Below are 7400 nucleotides of genomic sequence, written 5' to 3' on the forward strand. Positions count from 1 at the left end.
CCCCCCCAGCCCCGGCATCGGCCCGTAAACATTTGCAATGGAACGCTGCTGTTGCTGCGCGCGGTGGTGGTGCTTTCCGGCTCGAGTGCATAACACTCGACGGGCCGTCGACGACGAGAGTGCCACGGCAATTCTTAACACCTTCCTGCACCACCACCCCTCTCCCTCTACCCCTACTCTCGAGCCTTTTGTTCACCGCAAACTCTTCCGCGTAATTATTTTTAGAATGGTCGACGGCCGAGTGCGACCGAGTGTTCGCAATGTTTTACTTGGCGAACAATTTCTAGTTCTGGGTTTTTATTACCGGGATTATTGTTTAAAAATTTAAAGCTTATATGAATCACTTATTCCTTTAAACCGTTAACTATACTAAAAATTGATATACGAAACCCTGCACGATTTTATATAGCAACACTCTGACAGCACAGAATTTCCATAATAATATCTAATATTTATTATTCAATAAATAACTCGAACGTAGACTAATCAAATAGACATAAACGATTATTATTATAAATTCCGATTATTCGTCGAAACATCGTTTTTACTTGTACAACAAAGCGACGCGAATTCGTTTAAAGCAAATAAACGAAATTAGCGCGCGACCGTCGCAACAATTTCGCGCGTGCGATCCTTTTTGCGCACGGCAAAGAAATATCGGCGCCGGTCTAATAATAATTATTGCATAATCGTGGCCGCGTCCGGCGTCGTTCGATTTCCCCATAAAAATCCCGTCGTCCTTTTCTTCCCGTCTCGCACTTTTTATCGCTCGACGTGCAAACGCGCGGTTGGTTGCGTTCGCGTTGTTTTTGAGCCCCTCACCTCCCCCCTGCGCGCGTGTGTTTCGCTGCCTTTTCCATCCCCCCCTCCCACCGGTGGGTCCACGTCGACCGCCACGCCCACGCGTGTTTTTCGCGCGGCTCCGCGAAAAACCCGACAACTTTTTAGCAGCAGCTGCGGCTGTCGCCGCTCCTTTTTCTCTTTGCTACTCGCGCCTTTTTTCGCGGGGGTGGCGGGGGGAGGGTGCCGGTCGGCTTAATGGCGTCCGCTCCGATTTCAGCCCCTCGGGCAGGTGTAACGTAACGTGTCGCCGCTTCGCGGGGACACCCGAGCGCGGACCGCCGGTTAGGAGAGGGTTGTTCTCGCATCGGCTTCGCAAAATTGCTTATCAAAGGTGTCTATAAGTTTCGCAATTTATCAACAGCGAGAAACGAGTGCCATTTTTCTTTCTTCTTTTTGTCAGCCGTACGCGAGATATTTTTATTGCGTCGACTCAAATGAGACACTCTATAGATAAAACAGTGATACAGTTCTCACCGTAAATATCTCAAAAACTATTTAATTGCATCCCAAGTAATCCTATATTTCATTGAACAGTATAATAACTAAATTTCCAAAGTGAACAGTATAATAAATAAATTTTCAAAGTGAACAGTATAATAACTAAATTTCCAAAGTGAACAGTATAATAACTAAATTTTCAAAGTGAACAGTATAATAACTAAATTTCCAAAGTGAACAGTATAACAACTAAATTTCCAAAGTGAACAGTACAATAACTAAATTTCCAAAGTGCAAAGTTTTAACTAAATCTCCGACCGAAAGTCGGAGAACGAAATCTCCTTGATCCTTCAATTAAATACCTTTCTTATTCCCTGTTAAAAAATTGACTCGACGATTATACAAACGAAAGCTCGCAATACAAGCATTTCCCGTTTCGCGCTCGAGACGCGCGAAACGGTTTATTTCTCAAATCACGAGTAGCGAACGGTGCTTTCGCGTCCCCGAATTTTCAAAGTTCTCGCAGCCGGTAAAATCGGCGTTCCCATAATTCTCGGAAATGATTCGGGGCGAGTCCGCGAGGTCCCTTTTTCGGTCCAGGGTCTCGCGCACAGTAGAACGACGACGGCAAGTTAGGCAACACGAGCTCGCTCGCTCGCGCGCGAGTTACGTCAAAGGCGTGCCTTCGCGGAGAAGCGAAGAAACTGTTAGCTCGCCTCGCGCGTAGAATTTACAGCGCCCGCCAACTTTCCGAAAGTGTAACAAATTCGAGAAGCGCGCCGAGGGGGGGGGAGAGAAGGGGGGGGGGGGGGGGGGGGGGGGGAGGTCGGCTATACCACACCTGCGAGGGTTATTAATATGCGATGAAACGGGGGAGTCTGCGCGGGGTTAAATACTGGGGGAACCTCAGACACCCGTGCTTCGCAGAGTAATTTCTAACGTCAACGGGTTGATAGAAAGCAAGTCTTCCCGGCTGCACCCGTCAGGTGAATGAATCACGGTAAAATCATCGTCCACGAGTATCGTATCTTTATATTTGGTTGGCGCATATGAGATATCGGATTTTTAAGCGAGTATAGAAAACCGCATATCTTTTTTCGAAAGCTATCGATTTGATTTGAAATCTGTCCCATTTCGTCCTTAATATTTTCCTTAATAGTACCAGATCATTTTTCTATCTTCTAACGTTTTTATTCGTTTCCGTATCTAGATTTTAACACTAGATTACCTAAGCAAGTCATTTTGACTGCTTTTCAATTTCAATTAGAAAAATAATTATGTAAATAATGACACAGCTTCTTATAATTTTGTCACTTTTTCTACAACATATAAATGCGTTTATTGATCATTGTTGTTGCTCCCCCCCTTCTTTATTTCCGGTATATATACCTATATTGCCGAAAAGCAGTAATTTTCCCGTCCTCAAGTTCCCGTCTTTCCAGTGTTAATAATAGAAAAATTCAATTTTATTTAAATTAATAGAACTTACATGGAATCTTTATCATTAGCCCGACTCGTTATTACAGTGCAAGGGGATTGAAACCGAAAAAGTTTCAGCTCTCTGAACCATAAAACCACAGCCGCGGCGACGTTCGGGTCAACAACGATCTCGAGGAAGCGTAACAGTCCGCTGAAAGGGCCCGTTCGAAACGCAGGAACGTGGAACGGCGCGTTCTGTTTAAACGCAGTCCCATCCGGCGGCCAATATAAAACGCGACGACGGCGGCCGTAAGCGTGGAGGCATCTAGTTACCTTTCGACGGCGAGACGGGGGAATAAATTGATCGGGGAACAGCTCTCGCGAGAGAGGATCGTGACTGGTGACTGGCAGCGGGCACAATCTCCTCAAAGGTAGACGCCGCGTCCCGGTGCATCGCGTCGCATCTCGCCGCGCCGGTAGTTAAGAAGAACTGGCTCGGCTTGGCTGGTGCTCGCTGAGCAAGGCGGTCCTCCCGTCGCACCTTTTACTTCCGTCGTATTACGTTTTTATGGGGCGCTGGTCAACGCTTCGAGCGACCGTAAAAAAACGGCCAGAGGGGGGGGGGGTGGAAGAAGAGCAGGGGTTGGTAAAGGCGGCGCAGGGCGAACGCATGCTTTATGGTTGTTGCGCGGCGGACCTCGTAAATCGCGCGAGCTGCTAGCTATAGAAACGAGAGAGAGAGAGAGAGAGAGAGAGAGAGAGAGAGGGGGGGAAAGGTGGCCGAGGAATTACACCGTTCCGCTCCTTTTTCACGGCACTAATTCACCGTGCGTTAGTTAAAGCCCGGGGCTCGCTTGTTTGCAAGCGCTCGCGCGTGTCGCAATTTATCGCGAGCGAGGCGCGAGCGTATTTTTATAAGCCGCGCGCGGATTATCCGGCAAGGAGTCTCTCCGCGGCAGAAGACTACCGGTTATGTACATACTCGGGGATGAGGCTTGAAACACTTACAGGTTGATCCCGTCGTAGCCGGCTCCAATGCCCACGTGGTCGATCCCAGCGATCTTGCGAATATGATCGATGTGGGCTGTAACAGAAGTTTACGGGCAGTGTTAGTTAGCTTTCGCGGCCGAGGAGCGAGCACCGCGGCCGAGCGGCTGCTTTACGCGCTCGTTTACCCGTCGGATCGTAATTAAGGACCTTATTGGAACCGCGGGCTTAGCTACTTTATCATCGTCGTAAGCGTCCGTGGAAATTGCTCGGTGATGCGCGCTTTGGTAATACCGCTTTCCGAGCTCCTCTTTATCTTACGCCGCCGTTCGTGCCGCGGATGTTTGCTCCAACCCCTTCAACGATCGAGTTTAACACGCTTGGAATTCCTTTAACCCTTTGTAATACGATTACTTTTGTGCCGCTTTGATTAGCGCTTATTTGTTGTTACTGTTAGGTTGGAAACCATGAAACGGGCGGTTTTGGTTAGTTTTTGTACGGCTGCGACGCCCGTTTCATAGTTTCCAACCTAATATTTTCCTTATTAATATCAGACAATTCTTATCTCTTATATTTCATTATTCGTTTCAAAATCGTACAAAAATTAATAATAAATTGATAACAAAAATTTAACGCAATACTCTTTACAGAAGATATTTTCTAAGCAAAGGCAACAAAGACGCGATGCCGGACGATTTCCACCGCGGCTCGCTCTTTCGCCGATGGGAACAGTAAGAGCAACGTCTGAAGTGATTCAGCCAAGTTTTCTACTCTGGTAAAACGACGGAGGCCTGTTTAAAAGATGACTCGAAAGTTGCTCCGCCGTGCGCATCACTCTGCAGCCGCACGTAACCCCCGGGTGCATATACGTTGCCCCGGCGCCGCGCGGCTTCAATATTTCCTCAACGCGGCGCAGTTGCACGGAACACGGGGCGAAAGCGTTTCCCTGTGATTCTCGTCGGATGGTAGCAATTTCTTACGTGCCGCCCTTAAGTACGGAAACAAAGTAGTAAATTTGATGCACCGTGCCGGCGCTAGGCACTCGGTCTTCCCGCATAATCGAGTGACGACTATGCAGCGCCATTGAAAATAAAATACATCACGTTTAAAATACATCGAAAGAATTTTTATGCTACTAAATTCTGTTACATTGAAAACATCTTTAAAAAATACAAATATTCTATAAACTGATAAGGTCAACGGTGCTTAACATGGAATAAATCCTGTGAAATTGAAATAGCTTAGGTCGAAAGAAATATCTTGGTTCTGGAGGTAAAATAGCTCGGAGTGCAAAGGGTTGATAAACCTTATTAAACATCGAGAAATGGAGTAAACATTAAACCACCCAATTCAAACACAGCTTTGCAATTGCCAAGGAGAATTTTTCAATCGTTCAATTCGATAATAAAATAATGTATATAATAATTCTCACATCGTCCAATTCTTCAGTAAAAAATAACAACCCTTTAAAATTTATAGGGTTAAAATTTAACCCTTTGCGGCCGTATGACGATTCTAATAATTTGGTGGCGTTTCAAATTAATTTTTATCATATTTATTTATATTTAGAAAATTGTTAAGAGCCTATTAACTATTGCACGAGTCGCAAAATTCGATTCCATGATATATAAAATGGTAACGCTACAAGTTTAAACAAATATCTTGGATTTCCAGTTAAAATGGCTCCGACTGTAAAGGGTTAACAGGTAAAATCACGCGGTGGAGTCTCGAAGCGTTTCGCGGTGTCGGTTTCCATTAACAATATCCTATATGTAACGTCGCCATCAGCGATCCATCGAATCGGACACAGCGGAGCGACGTGTCTTCGCCGTGCATCCGACGTTTCGCAAACAAGGGACTCGCGCGCGCGCGTCTTCCGCGCGTTAAGTGCAAACGTCAGTAACACGCGAAGGGGGTGAACGCGCAGCGTTATCGACGCGCAGCGCGCGCGTCATTGGAACCGCATAGATTCGGCGCCGGGACATTTGGAGTCGCGGTCACGGTCGAATCGCTTTATTATTAACTGGCTGTTAATTGTTGTTGGGCGACAAACAACGAGAGAGAGAGAGAGAGAGAGAGAGAGAGAGAGAGAGAAGGAGAGAGGATCGATCAGCGTAATGCCGTCAATGGGACGATCCGACGCGTTCGCGCGCGACAACTGCTCAAACGATTATCGCGATTCGGTTTAACGCGGGGCTTCCTGCTCGCGAGCATAATTTTCTCGCCGCTCTACCCTCTGCGCGGCCGCGCGATTTAAAGCGCGGAAATGGATTGTTACTCGGTTCTGCGGTCTCCCCATTCGGCCCTTGGAAAATCCGGTCAACGGCGATGCTATTGAGCGCGCTTACCTGCGAAAGCGTGCGCGCGTTCAAGCGGACGCGTTTTTCCATGGCGCGTGTGTAATCGGACCCCCGAGGCGGGGGGTTGAAATCGCAGGCCATAATTTAGGCTTCGCTTGAAGGATGATATATTTTATTTTTTTCAATGTTAGTGTAGGTTGTTGGTTTTTTTAATGTTAATCGTTTGCGATTGTATATACCATAATTGTATATACATAACCTGACATAACCTGGTATAAACTAAATTATATAAACCATAAACTAAATTTCTCTTAAATTTCTTTTTCTGAGATTTCTACCGTAACTATGGAAACTTTAAGAAATTTATAAAAATGGAAAACAAAAATAGAAGACCCGAACGTTTTAAAATCGCCGAAAGAGAAGATTCGAATATACAGCATCCGCTTCATCCCCGGCAAGTCGTTGGCCCGAATCGCGCGATCGGCATTATCTTAAAATCATGACCCATATACGAACCGCCGGATTAACCCGTTAATTCTCGTTTTAGCATCCACTCGACAGTTCCAATCATCCCGAAACACTTCTCACCATCGCCACAAGGGTTGCGCAACAATAAACCAATCCATACGATTTACGGGGGGCGCTCTCTCTCTCTCTCTCTCTCTCTCGTCATTCTATTCTCGCGGTCGAAAAGGAGGTCAGACGGATCCATTCTTCTGCGGGTCCACCGTCTAAATTCGGCCGGGGTCTCGTTATACCGTCGAACGAGACACAGAAACGTCGACGAACGGAATAAGCGACGACGAACGGAATAAGCGACGACGAACAGAATAAACGTCGACGAACGGAATAAATGACGACGAATGGAATAAACGGCAGGGCTAAAAACTTTCAGACAGGACGTTACGATTTAATCAGGCCTGGACGACGACCGCCCCTTTCGTCGCCTTATTACTTATTTCGACGACCCTCTTCGGGGGTCTAACTTTTTTTATCATCGCCGGATAATTCCAGCGACAGTCTGTGCTAATCTTACTGCTCGATTTAAGTCATTGGTATGGATGGTGGTATAACGATGATTTGTCGATTAGTCGATGCTAAGTGGAAGGGCTTAGGCAATATAATACATTCATACAACCGCATTCCTTCTTACATACTATACACTCTCGCCCATACTATACACTTCCAGATATGTGTGTGTGTGTGTGGCGTTGAATCGGTCCCGGTTCGGCGCGATAAAGTTCCTCCGGCTAATTCTTCCCCTTTTCCGGGGCCAATCAAGGCTCCCTTCGGCCACCGTATCGTAGCTTTGACCACTCTCTCTCGCGCGCGCGCGCCACTATCGCCGTCCCATATTCCAGGATAAAAGCTAATTGAAGGGGACGCCGGAATCACGTCTAAATTGTTCTTTTT

Source organism: Augochlora pura, chromosome 10, assembly GCF_028453695.1.
Source record: "Augochlora pura isolate Apur16 chromosome 10, APUR_v2.2.1, whole genome shotgun sequence".
NCBI lineage: Eukaryota > Metazoa > Arthropoda > Insecta > Hymenoptera > Halictidae > Augochlora > Augochlora pura.